At 37.4% G+C, this 26,572-nt stretch overlaps 1 protein-coding gene across 2 annotated transcripts in view; it reads right to left on the bottom strand.

The window, feature by feature from the left end:
* The window catches only part of LOC145994913 (phosphatidylcholine:ceramide cholinephosphotransferase 2-like), a 228,726-nt gene extending 203,163 nt beyond the window's left edge, over positions 1-25,563 (bottom strand). For both annotated transcript variants that reach the window (XM_083131392.1, XM_083131394.1), the window contains exon 1: positions 25,473-25,563. The gene's annotated coding sequence lies outside the window, so the exon portion shown is untranslated. The remainder of the gene's footprint in view (positions 1-25,472) is intronic.
* Between the last annotated feature and the right edge of the window lie 1,009 nt (positions 25,564-26,572).

The raw sequence follows: 26,572 nt of genomic DNA, 5'->3' as shown, positions 1-26,572 counted from the left end.
AGGCTGGCGCCCTTCCGCACGAACATGTGTCCTTGGAAAACAGGTGATCCTCACATCATCTTATCCAAAAGAAGTGAAATTGTGTTTATAACGAGTGTTACTGTTATGAAAGGAATAAACAGACTATTATAGATGGTTGCAAATTTATTAAAGAACACTAGAAATCCTTACAGATTTCCTTTAGGTCCATCTCAACGTTATCCCTCGATCTTCGTCTTGGCCTTCCTACAGGTCTCTTACCGTCAGGTTGCCCAACAAGAATCCTGTAAACTCTTTTCCTCTCCATTCGTGCCACATGGCCCACCCACCTAACTCTTCTTGATTTAATTATTCTAATAATATCTGGATACGAGTTCATAATATGCAATTCCACATTATGTAACCTTCTCCACTCACTTGTCTCCACATCCCCTTTACGTGAAAATATTTTTCTAAGGATTTCATTTTCAAAACAAATTTGTTCCTATTATATGTACTCATATTAGTGGTAATTTGTGAGTGTTTTAGGGCAATTTGTCAAAAATTTAGATGTATGCCAGTGGAAAATTGGTCCATACACTCTATAGTGAAAACTGTGATATTTTTACTATGAAAAATATTACCTTTCTGATTTTTTAATATTATGTTTGACATGTATTGATTATGTTGTGTAACAATTTTCATTGTGGTAAAACCTGGGACTATCAAACAATTACCCGAAGTGGAGTGTTTTTCATCACAACATATTACTTTATTTAAAGATTTTTCTACTTTCTTACTATGTACGAGTGGTAATATAGTCATTTTCTGTTAGGACTGTCCTTCTCCTCTCCAACAATACATAAATCATCAAAATACTCCACATAGTTTCCGAGATATGACATGTTTTGTCACATGGTGCGTTCGTTGGTCCACCTAATTTCTGAAAATCTTCAAATTTTCAAAAATTCGTAACGTTCAAAATATTTCTTGGACAAGTCTAACATTACATATTTGTCATATTGGACCAAGTATCTATCGGTAAAAAAATAATGAAGCAACTTTTTGTCTTTCAATTGGGTGATTTCACGTTGAATGACCCAATATTATATATTACCCACATGTTGTTTTCATTTTACAGAGGTCTGTCTATGTCTCATCTCGAAGAGTAAGCTTACATCCCATTAGTACAGTCGTTACGATACGTAACACTAGCAGTGAAACTATTTTGCTCTCGTATTTTTCAGCGATAGCGTGCTAAGTTGGTTGCATTTAGTTTGGCGAATGTATTATTTCTCGATGTGGAAGCCAGCACGTAGCTTGCGTGAGTGCGTTTAGCATTTATTAAACTTCGAGTCCGCATGACGTAATTCCATCGGGGGCAACCACCGCCCTGATAAAGATCAGCGACGATATCAGCTATCAGCTGTTTTTGCCACGCCTGTTTTCCAAAGATCACGGAGGGGAACTAGGAACTGTAGTCCTCTTGCTGGTTGTTCGTTGAAATTAGCCATCCCATGCACGCCGTGAAGAGATGCGAAGGTGATGTGATCAGCACAACACTCCGGCCACTTTTACCCCTCCGAGGTGCCCATTTCTTAGAGGCGGGGTGCCGCCGAGGGTGGCTCCAAGTAGAGACTGCTTGAAAAATTCCCATCTGAAATCGTCCATCCCGATTATCGAACCCGACAGTCAGACGCCCAACCGATTGGACCAATAGAAATGTCTCCATTGTGTTGATCAACGCAAGTTATGTGAAACCAAAGACAAGAAAACATTCTTCGATTACTTTGCACCGAAAACATATACTTAGCCAAAAGTGTCAGAAAACCTTCACTAAACAACAAATATACACTAAAACTATACATATTCCGTACACTATGTTCAGATGTCAGACAGTATCCCTGTAATACGATCAGAGAAATATTGGACCATTATGAAAATATCTCATCTCAATTGTAATCTTGGCGGTTTCCTTTACACATTGAAGTTTCGGCAAAATTTGTAGTCATGCCTTCATATTTCTTACTTCAGCCTTAGCTATATCTTGTTTCTTTTCTTCATTGTTTTGACACAGTTATTCATTTTGCCCAACTGTCGTGCGAAGTGAGAGAGATGGTCAGATAGTCACCAGTACGAGTACAGATTGATTTTTGTTGCTTAATTTGCTCGTTTCCACATCCATCTTGTTCATTTGATATTTAAACTGCAATGCTATTTAATTAATTCGTGGCATTGTGTGAGTTCTTCTTAACGGATCATGTTGTCCTGTATTATGTGTAGTAGGATTATGATAATGATGTTGTTTATTCCAGAATTTGATCTTTTTCTCTTATCATAAAATCATATAGTTTCCTGTTCTAAAATTTCCCTGATCTGTATATTAAAAATATATCTATCGGCATTGGCTATTATTCTTAAGGTTGTGTTTTGTAAAATATCTAATTGATATTTCAATATAAATTGGTACCTTGTCACGGTTTTGTTTGAAATCTATTGCTACAATTGCGTTCGGAATCCACCGCGACCACCTTTGTGTCAATTTGTTACCAGGACGACCGAAAGCACTTGTTGTGTCCTAGTTGGTACTAGATTGCCCTTTAGCAATTGCCTTTGACAATATGCACAGGCTCAGCGATAAGAATCTTGACGAATGTAAGTAGTTGATTCATGACATGTCGCTTGCGATTATTAATAGCATTTTTCCTGCTGTCTTTTCTCCATATTTTCAAGTAACTCGGCGATTTCATTAAAAAATTTACTCCTGGCATGTAGCAATCAACCATAATGGCTTTGCCCTTTTCGCCAGTGTTCGAATTTAGCATACCACTTGATTTACATCATTCAAAATGTTGATGCCACGCAGCTTGGAAAGGAAAGGGATTCTCAAATCAATTGTAAAAATTGCTTGATTTAATACTTAATGGAATCATTTTATAAGAAAAGCAATGCAAAAAAAAATCTGATTTCTTTTTTTAATGTGACTTTTCTAATGTAAAAAACATATATTTATAAGTATATAAGTATAAGGTCGGGAATAATTCCGTAAAAGCTGAAATTTGGTCAGTTGTTAGAACACTACTAGTAGTGCAAAATCCCAACAGTCCCCGCCCCGCCCCGCGGTGCTTCCCCCCCCCCAACATCAATTTCGCAGACTCTCAGTTATTGACCTATATCTCCGTAAGCAATGGTCATAGACAGGTAATTTTTTTGAGTCTTAATCCTCATTAGATGTGCTACAAAAAATATTCTGTTTAATTTTTCGACAATGCTGGTGGTTTTGCCGTAATTTAAAAAATAAACTTTAAAAAGTGATTTTTTTCTAGTACTTTCTGAAGTTTTTGCGTTGTAACTTTTGAACAAATTAAATGTCAAGAAATTGTTTCGAATAAAAGTTGTAGCCTAATTTATAAGTTTTAAAACGATATCAATTTTAATATATTTTAATGAAAGATGCGCCATAAAATGTGTCTTCAAATGGAGGACAGCACCAAAAGAGTATGTCTTTATCACAGACCGGCGGTTAAGTCCGGAATCATTGACTTTTCGATGAAAGCAAGAGACTTGGTAGAATCAATTGTTCTACCACTTAAGACATGTTCAGTCGAGTAGCCAATCGCCATCTGCGTGCCGATGGCCGCCACTCTTTGAAAAGAGTCCGCCATATTGGATATTTTTGATTTGATATATCTCGTGAACAGTGGCACCTGTCAACTTCAGGATTCTTCAGAAATGCTCCAAATAGTGTAAACTTTCATAATATGTCAATAAATCTATTTTTGAAAAATAAAAATAGTGTTTTTTTTTTTTAAGAAAAACTCACTATAATACTTTACGTGAATAACTGCAAGTTAAAAGTCTTAATAATTCTTAATAATAATAACGTTAGGAAATGTTTGTTAGTTAGACGAACTTAACCCTTAAAATACTATTTTTTGTATTTATAAAATTTACCTTAAAAACATTTTTAAGAGAAATACAATTTATGTATCAACCCAGTTTGATTTCTGAAAGTAGGATTAATTGAAATTCTATTAAATTGTTTTATTATTTGAAAGATAAAAACATTCATTGTAATTGATAATACGAAAATACTGACATTTGTTTTACAAAATACTTTGTAATCAATTTCTCATTACATCGGTTTCCCTCTTGATCATGTCTTCAATTCCAATCCTTCACATTTGGATAATATAATACAGGCAACATTTTCCTTTCACACCAAACACCTATATATACTCTATCCTGGGAATCTGTGGAGCAATCCCGCGCATAATGGAAAAGAAGGGGAGAAAGCGAGCAAAGCAGTACATGCTGATGCAAGCAACTGGTAACTGCAGTTCCTTTTGCCCGTCCACGCAATCCAGTTTCCTTGCAAAATTTCATTGTTCCAGCCACTCTTGGGCAGAGACTTACTTTCGTTCGCTTGCTCCATAGATTCGTGGGACAGAGTATAGTACCGAATGCTAGGTTGTAATGGTATTGAGCGTGAAAAACCCAGATTGCACAGAGATTTGGGTATAAAAATAAGTGTATTTCATGAAGGTTCTTTCCCAGGTGAACAATGTGGGAAAGATCTGTTTTAAGTTGTTACACTGAGAGTTTTGGTCATTTTAAGTTCCTCGCTTGCATTAATCTTCCAACAATGACTCTCGTCATCGTCTCCATATAGTTGTGGCTAGCCGGGAACCACTGAAACCAGTTCGATATTTTGAATATTTGCAAGTTCTTTACTCATCCGACCTTGAATGCTGAAAAGTACTCAGCTTATGAACTTAAATAACTCACTCACTCTGTAGCATTTCTAAACCCGAAGGTTTATGGCTGCAGCAACATAAGCCTTCCTTCTGTACCTATCCTGGACAAGATCAATCCAATCTTTTACACCCTGACTGGTTTCATTTAGGTCCATCTCAACGTTATCCTTCCATCTTCGTCTTCCTACAGGTCTCTTACCATCAGGTTTCCCAACAAGAATCCTGTAAACTCTTCTTTCCTCTCCCATTCGTGCAACATGGCCTGCCCACCTAAGTCTGCTTGATTTAATCATTCTAATAATATCTGGACATGAATACAAATTATGTAGTTCTAAATGATGTAACCTTCTCCACTCACCTGTCACCTCATCCCTTTTAGGTCCAAATATTTTTCTAAGGATTTTGTTTTCAAATCCTCTTAATTTATGTTCCTCTCTCAATGTAAGGGACCAAGTTTCGCATCCATATAATACTACAGGCAAAATTACTGTTTTGTAGATTTTAACTTTTAGTTTCTTAGATATTATACGATAAGATAGAAGTTTATGAAGAGAAAGTAACACGCATTTCCAGAATTAAGCCTGTAGACTGGGACAATTTTCGAAAATTCTGACTCTAGGAAGCATTTTTGAGGAAAAGCGGGCAAACAACATTTTCTGAATGTATTTGATGTGCTGATTCCGAATATTTTGTTTGCCACTCTCGATTTGGGTGTTATATGCTTCAAATCGCTAAGAAACAAAATGGCGGCCATACGAAATTGGTTCCTATTAATTTTTGAAGGAGCAGAAACAAAATTGTGATCTTGGTATCAAACATTATGTTTTTGGGTATGCTGAATCCAAATATTATGTTTTCTAATCTGAAATGTTAAGCTGTTTGTTCCAAATCGCTAAAAAAACACAATGGCGACTACGGGCATCCATGCAATGTTTCGTATCCATACTTTTGAACTAGGAATAAAACAGTGTAACAGTACGTTTTTAATACAGAAAAAAGTATAGAACACTGATAAAGTAAAGATTTCAAAGTAATAATAATATTCAAAGCATAAGTGCATATTGAAATATTAACAGTACCAGTGTATGATAAATCCGCACGTTATCCTTATTCAACCTTATTTTGCCTACAAAAATAGTATAACATTTTTCTAGTCACGGATATTCATGCACTCCTTAGTGCCAGTATCTGCACATTTGCAAGCTGCAGTACATACAAGCTGGCCTTTCCTGCAGGAACATGTAGCGGATATACAAGCACCCAAACATCCACAGGTGACAATGTCGTAGCAGGATTGTGGAATTGGTGGCAGCGATTGAAGTTTTGGAACGAGCTGTCCATCAACCATTTTCCATCCCAAGATAGTAGGTGGTGGTAACACAGGTTTTGGTATGACCGACTGCCTCCACACCATGGCTTGATAGTGGGCCTGTTGTACATGTAACCGTAGAGCATCGTTAGTGGGGGGGCAGTGCTTGTGGTGTTTTTCCTTTGCTGAACAGCTTTACTCTGGCTTCATCACAGCTGCTCGCATCCGGTACACCATACAACTTGCATGTGAACTTCTCTGCCTTGTGTGCTGTTTCTTGTTTCAATTCGTCAAGACCAAAATTTAGTAGATCATTATTATTAGTGTTAAATATTTTCCATGCTGTCTTCTTACTGATCCCAGCAATGTAGGATACTGTGTCGCATCCTGTTATGGCGTGGAATGGGATGCGAGTTTCGAAGACAGGATCCGTAAATGAAAGCTTCTGCCTGACTTCATGTACTGGAATGTATTTTCTTTTCTTTTTTTTGATGTTCCTGCTCGCAACCAGAATTTCGTACATCTAATCTTGTGAAATAACGCTACCAATTGCACTAATACATCTGCATCACGTGCTAAGACAACAATGTTATCAGCACCAGAATGAAGACAGTGAAGTACAATACGCGTGTCCGCCTCTTCGTGGTTTGCCTGCAATCCTTCAATAGACAAATCACGATTGTTTGTCCGTACGTCATCCTCCTTGTGAAATCCACCGGAAACTACAAATATTTTGTCTTCAGGAACATTGTTGATCAAATGATTGGACAGAAAACAGGCCAAATCTTTTTTATTCTCTGAGTTAGCAAGAAAGTCACTGAATTTGTTGGGGTTTCTCACGTATCCATTTTCTATTACTCTCCTTACTAAATGAGCATGTTTCAAGAACCTATCCCTTGTTCCAGCCTTGATTGAAGTTTCGTTATACCGATCAAAGGTGACATCAATCCTCTTAAAGCTTCTTTCCATAGAAAGAACAAGGTTAAGAAATACATCTGCAAGTTGACCAAAGTTTAAAAACTACTGCAGACTTTCCAAGTGCAACAACTAATGCTTGACCATCTATTATAAGGCAAGACGTAGACGGAATTAAAATATCAGGTGGACAAATTACATCCTTGGTCATCACATCAGCTAGAATGGCTTTGTTTCCTGTTCTCAGACTTCCGTTTGTGTTGACAAGCGAGATTGGAATTGACATTAGTTCATGACACAAAATGCGAGTTAGATCCACATTACGACCTGCTTCATATGCAGTTACGAGGCGCTGGAGAATATTCCTGTCAGTTTTCAAAATGGTTTCCTTGCCACTTACTACCAATTTAACTTCATAGAGGGACTTAAAGGTCTTTGCATTTGACTTGACTTGTGTGTAACTGTTACCAGGGGCCATCATCCTTTCCTTCACGAAGGTGTCTAGCTTTACCTGGCCCAGTGTTTCCGCTTTGAGGAGAGTATCTTGAATATCTGAAGTAGCTAAATCCTTTGTTTGTGGCAATGTTCTGGAGGAACTGATAAGAAACATCTTAAGATCATGGCTCACAGGTGCAGGTCTTTTCAAATTTATAAGTGGTTCTATGTTTCTATCATTCTGAAATAAAGTAAAAAGAGGAAAAAAACTACAAGAATTTTCAAAAATGTCAGATTAGAAAACATAATATTTGGATTCAGCATACCCAAAAACATAATGTTTGACACCAAGATCACTATTTTGTTTCTGCTCCTTCAAAAGTTATTTGGATTTCATTTCGTATGGCCGCCATTTTGTTTTTTAGCGATTTGGAGCACATAACATCAAAATCGAGAGTGGCAAACAAAATATTCGGAATCAGCACATCAAATACATTCAGAAAATGTTGTTTGTCCGCTTTTCCTCAAAAATGCTTCCTACACTTTTTACAGCCACATTTCTGAGAATTTGCACCAGGCTACTGTTTTTATTGTTAATATTGAGAAACCGTGAAAGATAGTGGAAAAATTAACTTTAAAGCACGAAGAGGTAATGTCAATTTCATGAACAGCTGTCCCTTTGAAGACAAAGGCATCTGTGTGACCAAATCAGTCTTCACCAGTGTTGCTGCTAGTGACATCTTTACGAAGTTCTCGTCACTCAACAATCACCGGTTGCCAGGCAACATTAATCGAGTCTCGTTATGTTAAAAAAATAAAAAAAATCAAAGTGATGCGAATTCAGTTGCCTCGACTGGTAGATTGAAATTGGTGCGTTGGGTCTCTCACACAACGTTTATCAGAGTTTCTTTAAAACCATTCAAAGAAAATTTGGGCATAGATGGAACCCCTATTCACATCAGCCTCTGCTGGAACTGTTGAGATCCAGGAGAAAAAATCAGCAAGCGTAAATAGGTTATTTTTTATGTTTAAAGAATTTCAATTCGGTTTAGAAACCTTTTTTCCGGATAAAATTGAAATGCGGTCCAGGAACTTTTTTCCGGATAAATTTAAACACGGCCCGGCCCTGTTCCTGGACCTTCAACAACCCTGATAGAAACATACATAAACGTAATGCAAACATTAACTATAAATATAAGAAAGTGAATGATTGATTTAGTTTTTTTACTTCGCGTTTTGTGCCTCTTGGCTAATTTGCGAAGCTGGGAATGAGTGATGAAATTCATGAATGGGCATTTTCAAACAACCAAGCCCAAGCGGGATTCGAACACGGAAAAAAGTGAATGACGTATTGTATTGTATTTGTTTATGCTATGTAACTTAATGCCACTTTTGGCTAATCGCGACGACGAGGATGAGTGATTACGTGAAACTGATGAAGCGAGACAAAACAAACCCATGTCCACAAGAGTCGAACCAGAAAACTTTGGTCGCCATATCAAAATTGATAACGCGTTAGATGATTGAATGAATACGATGGACAAATTCTACACTCGTGTCTTTGTGGCTCATTGTACAGTAGGCGCCGGAAGTAATTGTTTTTACTTATCTGCAGGAAGCAAATTGGGTTTTACCATCAGGGGGCATCTCTTCTTATCAACTACCATCATATATTGTTGTTCTCCGCATTATAGCATTCTATCTAGAAAAAAAGTGGGGAATGCACTGACAAGAACGGGATCTGTTGGGAAACTAGTATGCTCTCCACTGTGAACCAAGAATGGTTTTTCAAAAATGTTGTTAAATAAATTGTTACATAAAGGATGGAAAGTTCTCATGCAAGTTATTCGTTAAAAAAAAGTGCTAAATGCATGATTCACTATTTCCTTTCTAGCACGCTCCGATGAACATCTTTCAGAGATAGCCAACACACAGGATATTCATTATTACTCGTTTACCTGTCAACGGCATACAGATTACATGCGCGCTTAGCGAACATATATAGCTTCACATTTTTCCTTAAAAATAAAAAATAAAATGATAGCCACAGGCGTAACATGTACACGAAAAAAGAAATATGCATAACCCGTCATCCGTGACGTGGTACTTACATTTGTTAGTACTTACTGCGGTTATTGATGTGCTTATTAGAGTCCTCGCGTGTTTATATAGCTACCATAATTATGGCGATCGATGATAGCGTTGAAGTGATAGAAAGACACACCCCATTCAGAACATGTTGACCCTAAAGTCATTGTACAGTAGGCGAAAATGTTCATCACAACAAACACGCCAGATTGCATACCGTTTAAGGATACAATACAATTATGGAAAATTATACGGTGTGGTGCTTATTCCGTTCCTGAACTACAAAGGCGTTTTACACAGACTAACTGTATACGACAGAAGAATGAAGAATGTTGTGCTACCTGTTTATGACCCCCACACCGTCCAACGAAGCTATACTTGAACCCTATTTCTTTATCACTGGAAGGAAAAGCTGTAAAGGGTTAACCATTTTTCTTTCCTCCATCCGAATCGATGCTACGTATTTGTCCACATGGAAGACTTATTGGATTAGTGGTAAATGCCACTGCGACAAAAGCAGGAAGCATCGACATCCCAGTTTGACGAAAACATAACATCCATCAAATTCCTAATGGGAGAGATCTTGTGTTTCCTCTCATAACATGGGTCCGGAGCCAAACTGACAAGCTTGATCCCCGTTCTTATTTTTAAAGGAAAATGAAAAAATGTGGCCAAATAATCTTTGGTAGTAAGTAGCTGACCAAGCTTGTATCGTGCAAATATCGAACGCACACCATACACTCCTCACAAAAAATTTGGAATATTGTTATACAGGGTGGGCCAAACGTAGGTATACATTATCCCATTACAAAGATACTATATAATACTGTATACCTACTTTTGGGCCACCCTGTATTACGCATAAAAGTTTGGAATATTATATTAGGCAATAAATGATAGGAAAGGTGGCATATGTCGGCGAAAACACAAAAACGCCCAGCAGACAGACAGATATGTGCTGTTGCATTACAAGGCTGTGTCTATCACCTAATGCCTGTGAGGAGTGTTTATATGTCCAAACAATGTTCTTGCATAGAACGGCTGTGGCACAAAATTTAGCCTCCAATAAATGGGGACAGGGAGGGAAACCCTCGAGGGTATGGGGAAAGACCGACTGGAGTTTGGTGATGATCACACCACCCCTACGATGGCCGAGATCGAAAAAGGAGGGGGGGGGGGCTATCTCCATATCAAGCTTCATCTTTGACGTGTGCGCTTAGGGATTATCATTATCTCAACTTTGGCCAGCAAATATTTATGCATATGAAATATAAACAAACAAAAATCAACCCCGACGGTGAAATAGAATGAACCCTCAATCATAAGCCGAACAGCACACTTCAAGTGACTGGACAAGCCAGATCGTTTTGCTAAGAAGTTCTTAAGTGAACCAAACAGGACAACATACAGCAAGTAGATCGATAAAGCCATTTTCAACCGGAGAATCTCTTTTCTTTTTTATGTAGACAAAGTGCGTGAATAACGAAGTTGCAAAAGGCATCGATCAACTCAGGTTAGGAGAGACATTGCATGAGAAAATGCTCTTAAAAGAATCCCACGTCAATATTAAACGAGATTCTAAAATACCCCGCGGAAGTTTCTAATGACAACAGACGAGCTAAAAATTCTAGATCGGAAGAAAGTTTCAGTTGTAGCAGGACCCGAACTTTGAAGTTGCTTCGCGGAAGCGTCTCAAGAGACAGGGGAAGAAGGGGCACCGAATTACACTTACGAAGTTCCAGGAACTATCTCACCTCGTGACCTCGGACGTCATACGTTCAATCTTTTCCCGACTGGTCATCACAAGGAAGCTGAAACTCGCGCCGAAAGTTTATAAAAAATAAACATTTATAGATTAAATCAGTGAAATGTAGATGTTTCATGCCAAATAATACCGAAAAACGTGTATTTTAAAGTACATATATTCGCATATTTAATACACATTTCAATAATGTAGTAGTCTCTCCCTTATGGTGCAGTGGTAGCGTCGTAGCCTTGTGGTCCAAGTGGTCCTGGGATAGTTTCCCGGTGGAGGCACATAGTGGTTGGGATCCCACTTTAAACTGTAGGTCCAGTCCCGATCAACCTTAACTGTGCATACAGTGGACTTAAAGCACCAAATCAATCGATGCATAATGTAGCACCCGGCTACCATGAGGATGTTCCGGGTTCGAATCCCGGAGCAGGTGATCTCCAACATGAATTTTTCCAGCCATTTATCTGTTTCTGCGCGGCACTGAGGTCCACCCAGCCTCGTATCAATGGGTACCTGGGAGGTAAAGCGGCCGGGCGTGATGTTGATCACATCATTCCAACTGTGGCCGAGATGAAGAATATGTGGAGCTCCATACATCCACATTACCCCATATACCTTTCATGGCATGTGTACACACGCACAGTAGTATATTTACCTTACCTCAAATGCATAGCTTTTTTTTTCTGGTAGTACACTGAACCTTTTTACAGATGAGATTAAAACTAATAACATTTTATTTTAACGAAAGAAATGTGTCTGTGTGTTGAAATTATCAATAAAGAAGGAGAAAAAGGAAAACAGGGGAAGCGAAATTCCGCGGATCTGACGCCCTGGTTTACTTTAAAGGCACCAAAGCGCCTATCTCTGAATGTATGCGGGTGTAGGCTGGGTGTCTTCAGGGGGTTCTCCTATTCTTCTGTTGTGCGTATAACACGCACATGGAACAAGGTTCATTTATAAACAAACCAACTTGAAGAGTACCGGCACCCCCCCCCCCCCCCAAAAAAAAAAAAGAAACACTGCTTGCATATATACACGACAGAATGTGTGGTTCAGAATAGACAGCCTTGAAATTGTTTATTCTACAGTAACACTTCTGCAAAGAGTGAAAAGATGAAGAAAGAGATGCTTTCGTTGGAGAAAAACCCACGGTGCAGCACAATTTAATCTGTTAACAGATTGGTTAAGTGGAGGCCTTGCAAATTGAGGACACGCCAGATGATAGGTGCAGGTTTCAATACTGGGTGGCCACAAATAAAGCCGCCCTATTGAGAGCCGTCTGGAGCCCATTCGAAGCATCGGATTGCGGTGGAACTTCGAAGAGAGGGTATGGAGACCACGGGAAGCGAATGCCGATGGAAAAAGATAGTGGTTGCTGCTACAACTGTTTTAAGCATTGCCATTGGTTGGTAGCTTTGTGGGGTCTCACTTATCGTACACAACTTAAACACCATCGATGGTTAATAGGGGGTGAAAGACAGGATTATTTTTGGTCGGGACGGGAATTTTTTAAAATCCCGACGTTCGGGACGGGAATAAATCGTAATTTCCCGACGCTCTGGAAATCTCGAATTCTACGTCATTTTCACCTTAGGTAATTGTTTTTATATTTCTGGAATAAAAACAAACTATTTCGGAGAACTTCCAGACACTTACAACATCGGGAATTCAACACTTTTAAAATGACCATTTTGAATTTCCCGATTGTTCCGGACCCCTAAAACTCAGATCCTCGTCCCGACTTTTCGGGATCCCGCACACCCCTAGTGGTTAGGTTATGCTTGTTGGGTCTCTTTCTCTTAGAAGAAGAAGACGAAAAATAGTTGTAGCAGCAATACCGACCATGAAAAAAAATATATAGTTCAAATTTTCACCACCGCTGAGGCTCTGGAGTTACAACAACCGTTAATTTGAGTTTATGTCGGTACAATGGTATTCAATATGTTTAAATCACGGGCAAGCCTGTAGTTGGCGCTGCTATACTTTCGGTAGCACAATGACTATTTCCTTCCAACATGTATTTTTGAAGAGAACACCTGCTCACTTCCTCACTCTCATCGGCCACTCATTTACCACAGATACTAATAAATAATAAATCCCTGAATGACGTTCGCTTACACCTCCTCGACCTAACATAAAGCATTGATCGTGATTTTCACGCTTTCTTCCTCGAAATGGAGGCGGATCCATTGCATACTGGGAACAAGACGTAAACAATAATGACCAGGAAATAGCTTGTTGTGTAAGGGAATGCACGCAACAATGGTAGCACGGTAGAACTTGATAGATCCAGGTGAGGTATGCTACCGTGTGTCGTTAGGAAAATGCAGAAAGTAAGTAACATGGCTTCAACCAAAACTCTCAAACAAATTTCTACAACATATTTTTTTTGCCAACCCTTTCCCTCCTTCTCCTGCACCCCAACATACAAGAAAACTTTGTTTATTGATTGAAATTCAAATTGCAGGTGCGTCAGCATTTAGGCTAATTATACCCGTCATATTATACGGGGAGCAAGACCGTACCATAACGTTTTTCAAGGAATAAAATCTCCAAACCCGAGGCAGTAAAGGGAATTCAGCACATACCGGGTACCACACATAATCTCACACAGGATTATAGACTACTGGTTGTGGGTCCAGACACCAGTGCATAAATGCACTTTCCTGCAGGAGAAGTTATCTGAAGACCACTACAAGAAAATTTTGTAATCGTAGGATGAAAAGTAAAAATAATGCTGAATATGCCTTAATTACAGGCAAATTTTAAAACGTTCAAAACCCAACATATTTCATCTGTTGTTCATCAAATGTTTCAGGTTTGCCCAAATTTACAATTTGTTAACCTCCTTGGACCTGAAGTACATACATGTTCTGTCTCTTCCCCACCCAAGTTATGCTGATGGCAACAGCAAAACAATATGCAGGGTAGCAAACAATTGTTACTACGATGTACTGTTAACTTTACAAAGAACCAAATAATACCGAAACATGAAAATAAGAAATATAGTGCTGGTAGAACATATGTTTGTCATTAAATTGAAGTGCAAGCTTTCATACCCTACACAATATGAATAAATAGGGACTCTTATACAGGATTCAGAAACTTGCTTTTCGGTATTTCACATACATGATGCAATACAAATTGTTTTCACGAAAAAAGTTGACACACAGATGTGACCGATAAGAATTACTGATAGAAGGTCAATGGACCTTATTAACCAATATGAGAGTAATCAATAAGAAAACAGAGATAAAACTTTTCAGTTCTTAGATGAAGAATTTGAGATTTGTATCAAAACTAATGGGAGTTATTTTGATTTTTCCATTAAATCACCATGGATTATTTTTATAGCAGGTTGGGGGAGGGGAGGTGTAAGTGATCATACATGCTTGAAAATTGTGAACTGCATGTCAGACATTAACATAATGTTGACAGGTTGGTGTTTACCTCATGTTTACAAATCTAGATTGTGAATGGTGTTGTTAATGAAACTTACAAAACATTTTAATATCCTATCTATTTTTATTTCTTTTTTCCATTAATGAAACACTTGGCATTGTATATCTTGATTTTCTTGTCTCCTTTGAATTCTATTTCTGCAATGTTTTCTTCATAATGACCATCCATAACATAGCACACACAATTGTACTGTAGATACACAAACCTCGATGGATGATGCTTTTCTTTCAACTCACAGCAATCCCACGTTGGCTAGTCTTATATTGTTCACGTGAACCAGTTCTCATTAAGGTCTTGTATAAAAACTAGCAGTTGACATAAAATAACAATTTCTCAAAAACCTGAGTTGACATTCGACTCAGGAGCAATGATCACACTCAAAACATGACTGTACCTGGGACCCAAGTAATATTTTGATTGATTGATGGTTTATTTTACTTCGCAGAGCTGAGGATGAGTGATGATATGATGAAAGTGGTGAAGGGGCACACAAAGAACACCCATGTTGGGATTTAAACCTGGGAACCCTGGCCTCGTAGTGCAGTGTGATAACCACTCTGCCACGGAGGCCAGCAATATTATCTTGACATGAAATGTGTAATATTCTAGTTTCCTGTCCTATCATGGCCTACGATTCCAGGCTGGTATGCGATACCTACACTGTCAGGTCAGTATTAGAATTTCTTATTCATGGCCAAACTACAGTCAAAGAGTAGCAACCCAAAAAAACTTGCACAATGAGGCAGACAAAAATGTATAACCATAGGTAACTATTGTAAAAATAGATAAGAAAGTACTCATTTGCACAAAAGTTATTAATTTCAAATTCAAATCTGCTCATGTATTTTGTTTCAATTTCAAGGCAAGCATGCATGTACTGAGGCTCTGTCTCTGCTCATCAAGAAGTATTTTTCTTACTTTCCTTTTAAGTATTTATATGTAGTACAGAAGGTAGATTCGGTGGTAGCACATTCCAACATTATGCAAAGGCAGCTTTGAAAGATGTCAGGAACGTACATTTTGAGAAGTTGTCCAGATGAAGTTTTTTAGAGTTTCAAGTAGTATAGTTGAGTATTTTGTGTCTAAATTGCAGTCTGTTGGTAAGTATTTTGGTGATTTTGTCCATAAAATTTTACATATAAAAGAGGACAGGTAGAGTTTTCTGCAGAAAGATATATCTATAGGCTAAATAAAGCATCATTAATTTCAAGTCACTGTTTACATGCACACATATATACATAAAGTAAAATTTGTGCGTTTCTTGGTTCGCTCCATGTAGGTACCATAGATTTTTGATGCAGTCAGACAGAACACAATAATTTATGTATGCCAATACTGAACAGTATCTGCTTATATCCAATCATATTAACTATATATTTTGCTCAACTGTACTTTTTTCAAATACAGAGAAAGGCCTCTCCGATGGCGTAGTGGTAACGTCACACCTTGTAATCAAGGGGTTTGATACGTGGTGGAGGCACATAGTGGTTCGGATTCCACTTTTGTAGATCCAGTCCCAATTAGCCATACTGTGCATACAGTGGACTTAAAACACAAATTCAATCATATATAAAATACTATTATCTGATACTATTGCATTACGGCTTCTCTACTTCAAAATTATTATTCACCATTTAAAAAAATTGTTACTTTCATGTCAACAATCATCCTTTTGTGTATCTACTCTGCTTTCAAAACTTATATTGTAAAATATAATTCTGCTAAAACTCTGGTAATGGTAATGTATGGTAAAATTTTTAAATCCTCGTATGTAGATATTAAAGAGTAAAGTTTGTAATGCTCCATTTTTCTATGTAATTTACTGCTTGGGTTAATCACGACCATGAGGATGAATGATGATTAAATGAAACTCATGAAGGAACACTCAAAGAACAGCCATTTCCTGGCTGCAACTTTAACCCAGGAACTTCAGTGGCACTTCATGTGCTCACCACATAGATGGCTGTATATGAGTCTTGTTACTTAAAATCAGTAACAATTATATTTTTCACTAAGTTTAAGCAATTTTTACATCATCTATTTAGGTAATGAAAAATTAAGCAACTTGTAGTGATTTTATAGTTACCAGAATGGTAGCTACAAGGACAATCAGGAATATATTACTTCTACAAATCCAAAAGCTACTCAAACGTAATGCATAGTCTTTCAAAAACAAACTTTTGTAAAATCAATATTTGCAGACAAGAAAAGTTGGGCTCAAATGCTTCTGTTGATAAGCCAAACTGTCTATCTCTCCATTCCCTTTAGAGAATTGACTTCGCAAACTTCCCTGTATTATCATCACTGTCAATATTCAAGGCATTCTTTGATAACAATACCTGAATTGTTGCCTGAACTTGAAGAGTACTTATCACATACTAAACAAACAAACTGGGAATTTGTGTAATCATAGTAAATACGGAAAAGGATACTGAATAATTTCTGGCAAATGAACCACATACACAAAGCAATAATAAGGAGACTTTTTCATTGTTCTGCTGCATTGACAAGCTCATGTAACCGCCTGAAAGGAAAATTTCAATATAGCAAACAACAATAAAGTCACTCTTCATCCTTCTGGTGCAATTGAAAAAACAACAAATACACATAATATTATCAATAATCTGGAATGCAGTACGAATACTATACATTATTGGCCTCTCAATATATATTCATTCTATGGGCAGGAGCTTAACCTTTGAAAGTAAGGTGATAACACGAGTAAGCCACTTAATGTACTCTGCCACTGAGGTGGCTGATTACTTTAACAAAATGTCATAACTTCGATCTAATCATTACATAGAAAAAAAAATAGGTGCAGAGTGGTCCTCATGACACAGATCTTCGAGAGATGGAATACATTACTTTATTCAGTGACAAACTGCCATCACTTAAGACACAATACTCAAAGGCAACTTAAACTTGCAACAGCATTTTAAGTAGTAATACACATGAGAACAGGGATCAGCTAAAGTGTTAATCTTACATGAACCAGGGAGTCATACATTCTTGGAAAGTGAGAAAATCAACTGCTAAAAGATACATCCAGAGCAAGAAAGACACATGACCATAATCAATTTTCCTCCTGCACGATTCAACATGCTGTTGGGATTTGCCGTTCCTTCTGTACAACCAAATGTTTGGTTGGCGAATCTAAGGTTCCACATCTGTCTACAACCAATTATGTTAGCATACAACAGTCCATGCAGAACAAGAATTTGTGTGGATGTTAGTGACGAAGCATGGTCTGAAGACTAAGACGAGCAATATTTTAATATTAGAATAATTAAATCAAGAAAACTTAGATGGGCAGGTCATGTGGCACAAATGGGAGAGGAGAGAAGATTTTACAGTATTCATGTTGGGAAACCTGATGGTAAGAGACCTGTAGGAAGACAAAGACCAAGATGGAGGGATATCGTTGAGATGGGCCTAAAGGAAATCTGTAAGGATGGAAAAGATTGGATTGATCTTGCCCAGGATAGGGACAGAAGGAAGGCTTGAGTTACTGATGCCATAAAACTTCGGGTTTAAGAAGGCTAGAGTGTGAGTGAGTGAATAATTTAATACAATACATGCAGTAGGTACATTGGCATCCATGGAAGAGCAGGGTAGTGATGTAGTCCCAAACATTTTCAGAGGATATACACTAAGTTTCGGGAAAAGTTAAAGTAAGACCACATTTTCATCAAATACATGCATAAAATCATCTCACCTCTGCAAAAAATGCAATTCATGGTGGAATATTGATGATGATATTCACATATTTAGCATAAATGAGGCACATTACAAAAATAAATATGTATTTTAATGATTGTAATCGAATGTAATGGATGCAGTACAGCATGCCATGGTATTTAATTTTCTTGATACTGCTTTTGTGAAATGTCAGTTTTCATACTGTTAATAACTTTAACAATACGGCAAAATAACCTAAAAATGAAATACCTCGATAACATACTTAGCACTACTTATATTGAGCAACTTAATCTTCTTCTAGAGTTGTTTCTACCTGTCTACGAGTTTATGCACAGATAGGTTAATCAGGAGTGGACCTACAGATTAAAGTGTGAACCAAACCACTATGTACCTTCACCAGGTATCGAAACCGGGACACCTTGATTAGAAGACAAGGATGTTACCACTTGTCACCACCAATGTTAAGCACCAATTACTGAATTAGCATTATTAGCAGCAAGGTGTTTGCAGCCATATCTTCATATATTTTATGAGGCATAAAATGATCTTGTGATGGACCTTCTCCATATTATGTTCCCCATCATGTGAAACCATAAGTATTTTCCAGCATTAAGTTCACTGGAGTAACTGCCAAATTACTGTGCAGTTTTGGAGCCTGTACATTATTAAAAAGATCCCAAAACATCCTAATGATGATTCATGAATGTCCAAGTACATCATTCTGTAATCATAGAACCTACATAAACAACAGATGCATGCACACCAATAAGAAATTCACCTGGCACTAGAGCACAAAAGCCACCAGGCAATAGACAGACCCTCAGGAGGGGGACAGGGGTTGATAGCATCCCTTACTGGAGTGTTATCACTAAGTAGAAATATGTCATTACTGTGTCAATAGAAACTATGAGAAAAAGCACACAGAAAGCAGTTGTCATGGCACCTGTACATAATGGCAATCACAACAAGTATTTGGACCTCAATGGTCAATTCTGAACTTCTCCCTCTCAGTCACCCACACAGAGCAAGCTAAGAGGAAAATTGTAATTCGCCATGTATTCCATGTCATGTATGAGGCTTAACATGATCAAGCGATGGGCCTTCTTGATAAATGCTTCTGATTATGCTCTTAGCTAATGAGTGATGAAATTGATGAATGGGCATTCTCAAACAACCAAGCCCCAGTGGGATTCGAACCCGGGACCCTTGGTGTCGTAGCGCAATGTGCTAACCACTCGGCAAACAGAAGATATTGAACTGTACAGTATCTTTGAAATGGTTTTGAACATAGATATATATTTTTTAAAAAACCCATTCAATGTGTGGAAGAAAGAATGTTGATATTAATATAAAGCAGGAATTTTCATATATTTATACTTTTCTGTGTATTTTAATGATTTCTAGGTATGGTGTTTACATAGATTATTGTTTCTCTTAATAATTAAGCCTTTCTTATACTGAATAGTGTAAATGTATAATGTTGCATTCTGTTGATTAAGATCAAATTGCCTGTTACCTTTTATTGCCACTGTCAGGAGCAGGTTAGCGTGGTCATTTGTCTGGAACACTGTGCTGTCGCTGGCAGTGAAATTTAAGAAAAAGCACTGGAGAAAAAAAAAAAGACAAGATTCTGTGGCAAAGTGGCTTGAGGAAGCAATGCAACTCAGCCTCTTGTTTTACTCTCACATATATACGCATAAAATGGTCACAGCACCTGTAATGGACATCCTGTCAGGCAAAGCTTGGTAATTAATGAGAGTTAAACAACTGTAGCTTCAAGTTGATGTGTCAAACGCCGACAGAGGTTGCGAGTATTTAGGTTTCTCAAGAGCTTTCATAAGGTAAATAGACATCCAACAGAAAAATTCAAGAAATTTCAGCAAACAATGACGGCTCTGGGCCTCTGACATACTGTGCCATGCTCTACCAACTGAGCTGCCAAGCTATGATCAAACCTGAATTTTTCACAAATTTCCACGTCCTGTGTGTGCCAATTTGTAAATATAAATCCCAGACACCTTAAGTCTTCTCTTTATCCTTTTAGTGTACATGTGTACACATGACATCACATAATGAAGTAAAGGTTCAATTCACACCTATCAAACAAAATAACATTCCGATGAGTGATGTCCATCACTGGTTCTAACTTTTAATGTTAAGACACTAGCTGGCATTAAAAATTGCATCATTAGTTAAATTAATGGTGGTAGCCAATAATTTCAAATGGAAGAGGTCCATGGAATAATCTTGGGGGAAAATTCAAATAAAAGGGATCATTGTGCATGTGTAATTCAGGAACCTTACGTGTAGCTCAGACAATTATACAGGATTTTTTATGATCATGACACAAAAGAAGATTAGTTGTGGCTTAGTATAACGTAAATAGAGAGGTAACTATGTCTCGGAACAACCACAATTATGTCTTCATACATAGTTTCAGTACCATGGTATGTGTGGGCAGGGTTGATAGCAGAAACATATATTCTAGACTAGCTGGGCTATGTGTGAAGTGCACAGACTACACTACAGAAGAACAGTCGATATCAAAATGTGCATAAAACTAAATAAAAAGCACCAAAAATAAACCATTAAAATTACTCTAATACATGTAGTTAAAATTTAGACAAATTTTCGACCTTTTCAGTAAGTAGATAATTTCATATCAATAACCCAATTTCTTTCATATTGCCTTTTCCCTTTAAACAGAACATTTCCATGTTCGTTAACATGAGCCAACAAAAATATTAGTTATTGTTATTTTGTGATTGATGGTTTCCCTTTCTAAAATTGAGATCATAATTGGATACAATGCCACTTTACTTTCAACATGCCAAAACATGAATGAGGAAGTGTTGGCTGTTGGCAATTGCAACACTACACACACACAGCTCGAACTCTGGATTGTAGTTATTTTTCATCTACACTGCCAGTGTTCTATTTTCTTTCATATAGGTATACTACCTTTACTTTTTAGAAAATATACTAGCCTTGGAAGTTTTAATTATGTGAAGCCATACATTCCTGAATTTTTTTCTACTCAACACGTACTTATGAAAGTGAAAAGTTATATCTTATAATATGTAACTTAATTTTATTGATTGATTTAGTTTATTTTACTTCGCATTTTGTGCCTCTTGGCTAATTTGCGAAGATGGGGATGAGTGATGAAATTGATGAATGGACATTCACAAACAACCAAACCCAAGCAGGATTCGAACCCGTGACCTTTGACATCGCAGCGCGATGTGCTAACCACTCGGCCACAGGGTCCGGCAATATGTAAGTTAACAATTATGTATTATATATTAGAAAAGGGGAAATAACTGTTCTGTCAGATATTATGACCATTTCTTTATATATATATATATATATATATATATATATATATATATATACAGTGATCAGAACGCTACATTTTAAAAGTAGCTTCGCTACAGCTACAGCTACTCTTCCAAAATGTAGCAACGCTACAGCTACAGCTACATTTAGCAAAAAGTAGCTCGCTACGCTACTGCTGTTCGCTACTCGCTACTTCGCTACTTTTTGCGCTACTTCTGCATAAAAAAAAAACAACCATATGGCTATTAAAAATCTCCTACTACTGGTAAATAGATTCTGTTATTTATTATCATGATTCCAGTCATTCAATAATTTTGATAGCAGTGTTACTTCAGTTACTTATTTTTACTATAGGTTTTGAGAATACCATACCTATGCAAGTGGCATATCAATTCAAAAATGAATATTGCAATTAGGATGTTACCCAAATTAATGATTACAACTATACACAAATCAAATTTGGTAGGATTACGTATTTATGTTTACTTCAACATATTTTTCTTGAGAATAAATATTTCATTTTTTATAGACTGATATGAAGTCAGCATTTTGAATGAAAAGTACCTGGAGCCCTTTAACTACAAAAGGGCCCCAGGTTCGATTCCCAGGGGAGGCACATAGTGGTTCGGATCCAGACTCGATCAGCTTATCTATGCATAAAATAGACTCAAAACAAAAACTAGGAAAGACGCCAAGTTGGGAAGATGGGATCCTCCTGCTCCTCCATTCCCTACACTGCTCATCATTCATCATTCTTCTTCATCATTCTTAGCCGAAAGTGGCAGAAAGCGACAATAGATAAGAAAATATTTAAATAAACCATTCATCCTCATTGCCATGATTGAGATGAGTTGAAGAATAGATGAGGAGGTAAACAGAAGAGGACAAATGGGTGGTGGACTATATCAAAGCATTCGAAGATTAATATGGATCAGGGATGTACCTATGAAACACATACTATGTGCCAATAATTACGTAAGGAGCAGAGACTTGGACAATGACAGAGAGAGAAAAGAAAAATGCAGGCAGTGGAGATAAAATTTTTAAGGAGTATATTGGGGAAGACTAGAAAGGATAGAATAAGGAATAAGGAGATCCGACAGACAGTGGGTGTAGTGAAGCTTCAGGACAGAATAGATAAGGCACAGATGAGATGGTTGGGACACATGAAGAGGATGCATGCAGCAAGACTACCAGTAAGAGCTTAGAATGCACAAAGAGTGGGAATAAGGTCAAGGGGGAGACCAAGATGTCGGTGGAAAGAGCAGATAGCGGAGAGTGTTAGGATAAGAGGACAAGATTGGAACACCATGGAAAGAGAGGAGTGGTGGAAGAGCAGGAAAAAATGGAGAGGCTTGACTTCTATGCCAACCCAGTCAGAGGCAGGAAATGGCAAGGGGGGATGATGTCATGATTAGCAAAAGTTACAGAAAAGTGACACAAAAGTAGGAGATATACATAAATTTGAAAATTATGTATACGTATTAACTAAAGAAAATTGTCGTTTCTGCAGGAAAGTCAATAACTCGTAGACCTACATACTTTTTGCAATATGATAAAATTATTGAGGAAACTGTCGTGTAAACCTGACTGTTCTAAACGTATTGTAATTTTAAAATTTGTGAACAAATACTATCGCGAAAATAATTGTAATTCCAGAAACTCTATCATTCTTGTAACAATAATTTCCTGCTGGTGAGATCCTATATACTGACAATGATCAATGCTGTTACTGTACTGACCCATTTATTGCTGGCACTATTCCCTTGTCAGTGCAGTGGAAAATCCATCACTCGTTTTTGCACTGCAAGTTGTGTCTTACACAGCAATTAATGACATTTTGGTGTCTCTAACATCATGAATATCCACAGGATTTGTTCCGGGGGTGACACAAACGAGGCACTTTTTTCCAGTGGTGCAGCAAACGAGGCATGTTTCTCCCCAAAATAGCGATGCAGCTAAAAAGACGTAGCTGGTAGCAGGAATATATTCATATATGTCAGTTAGTTATCTGGATATCTGAATTATTCAGCTACTAATTAAATAAATTACGCAGATATCTATAATCTACAATCTAGATAATCTGTACCTCCATGTAATAGACTGTCTTTATGAACCTCCTGCAAAATTAAGGGTTATTGTCGATTTTTTCTGACGCTGTTGCCACATTCAAAATTCACCTCAAAATGCTTAGAAAAAATGTAGCTGTAGCGAAAATTTCGCTACAACTACAGGAATTTTGTAGCTTCGCTACCGCTACAACTACAATTTTCAAAATGTAGCGTCGCTACAGCTACAGCTACAAATATTGTAGCTAGCTACAGTAGCGACGCTACAAGTAGCTCGCTACTTCTTACCACTGTATATATATATATATATATATATATATACCAAATTATATTTTCCACTAAAGTACATGCGAACTCATATTTCAAATGCAAATACCGTTTTTTTTTTATGGAAGAGTATTAGGATTACAAAGTTAGAGCAGAAATGCACTTGACATTCCACACTAGTTTACTTCAGTTTACATCCAGTGTAACCCCGAAATTACTAACAATGTGAAAAATTAAATTACGGACATCTTTTCAAAGTCATTTGAAAAACTGTAGAGAATCCTAACCTATAGAAACAATTTTATGAAATCATTACTTAGGCTGCAAAAGTTGCACACACTAGGACTTGCATGCAACAACATTTAATCCATATATAAGCATAAGCTTTTCTGAGAACAAAATTGGGAAAGAACATCTAGCATTAAATGTGCATGCACAAAGAATTAACAGAGTTAGAATAAAGCAGTACTTTTGGGGTATATTTCTCTCGAGGTTAAGCTTGGAAAAGACATTAGAATATAGGGTTCTCTATATTTATGGGGGAGAAGGGGATTGAGATACTTGAATGTGACTAGCCAACTCAATGTTTATCATACCCTAAGTCAACTCAATGTTTATCATACCCTAAGTACAAAGCGGAAATCGTAAGCACATTGATGCTCAAATGGAAAAATCCTATATATAAAACTGTTAACACGAACTTTTCAAGGCATTCTCATACGTACAAATTGCTGTATTATTCATGCAATGGGCTGAGCTATATTTATGTTTATTTACGTATCAACTCTTCACTTGCTAAGGAGTTCTTTCAATATATCACATGCTGATGAAACACTGCATTAAAATATTTAGCTTTAGTATCAATTTTCACAACAGTGATAGAAAATACATATGCACACACGTTGGGAAATTACAGACAGAGAAAATTGTAATCACAACATTGGAAAAAAATGCCTAAAATAAAGGAAATACAACTACCCCTCGGTAATTTTGCCAACGCACGATCACAAGAGGTTCGACTTTCTCACTTGCTAACTTACTCTTCTATACTACAGACGAGTCTTGTGTCTGTACTGTGCCAAAGAAGTAAATATAAAGTTGGCTTTGCCAACGGGACCAAACAGGTTCCATTCACTTGAAGAATCAAATAAATTAATTCAGCTTCAAGTCTTCAATTTTAATCAATAATTAATGTAATGACCTTCCATTCTCTTCTCTTTTCATTGATAGAGTCGGATTTCAAAGAGAAATAACAAGAACAAAAACATTTATTTTCTATTGACCGCCGAAATAAAGACGTAATGTTTGCTTTGTTTGTATCTATTTCTCAAAGAACTAAACAAAGACCTTTAAAAATACATTTAATAAACTGTCATCTAATATTTATCCCGGAGCCAAGATGCTACAATTCAACTTACCTTATGCAGTTCATAAGCAAATATTCCTGCATGTACACATTCTCACAAACACACACACATTAGCCAACTGTTCTTCCGCACATACTTGGTACATCCCTCTTCATTGGGTTCAAAACTGACGCTGCTGCCATCTAACGTCAATGTCCTGAAATTAGTACACTTCGTCTTGGGAACTTCAGAACCACCTAGTGGCATATTTCGGATCTTCTTGCAGAACCCTTGACCTATCCTCGTTGATCGAAGTATGATTAGAAGAATTCAGGACATAGACGTTAGATCAGGCACGTATCCAGAAATTGTTTTCGGGTGGGGCTAAACATAATTTTTTTTACAGGGGGGGGTATAGATAGAACCTCTCAAGGTTTAAGGTCGATGCGATGGTGGCGATTCAGTTCCAATACGGTGGGAAAGGGGGGGGGTGGCAAGAAAAGTTTACTTTCTCTTGGTAGACAAAGGTTAGCATTAAAAAGCCATAGTGCATGGCCAAAAATGGAGAGCAACTGTCTCCTAAATCTGCCACTGTTTAAGCTGCTTTTTTTCTTTCAGAACGTGATATTGGGACATTTTCTATGACTCGACTCCTTTGTTGCAATGTACGAACATTGTGTTTGTGCCGAAACGATCTCAGTATGTGTATGTGTCCGTTTCACGAAGCTGTTATGCAAAGGACAGTCCATTCGAATGTTTTGATTTGATTTATTTTATTTTAATTCGCGATTTGTGCCTCTTAGCTAACTTGCGAAGATGGGGATGAGTGCTGAAATGATGAAATTGATGAATGGACATTCACAAACAACCATGCCCTAGCGGGTTTCGAACCTGTGATCCTTGGCGTTGCAATGCGATGTGCTAACCACTCAACCACAGGGTCTAGCCCATTCGAATGTGTTCTCCCAGGTTTGGATATGATCCTTTATGGTGTTGTTGCCCGCCTTCGAAACGTAACCTTAACAAAAATCCTAATTTTCCATCCTTGTGACTTGGGATCTTCAAGATTTAGGAAGAATTCAGACCGAAGGCACACACACGTCGTTTGCAATGAGTGACCCAATCAACAGAAACTTTTCACACCGTAGCGGAACGACAGGCTGCACAATCCT

The sequence above is a fragment of the Lepisma saccharinum genome, chromosome 11 (assembly GCF_977018435.1).
Source record: "Lepisma saccharinum chromosome 11, izLepSacc3.1, whole genome shotgun sequence".
Classification (NCBI taxonomy): domain Eukaryota; kingdom Metazoa; phylum Arthropoda; class Insecta; order Zygentoma; family Lepismatidae; genus Lepisma; species Lepisma saccharinum.
Note: the sequence above shows the minus strand (reverse complement) of the source record. Positions and strands in the feature narration are given on the sequence as shown.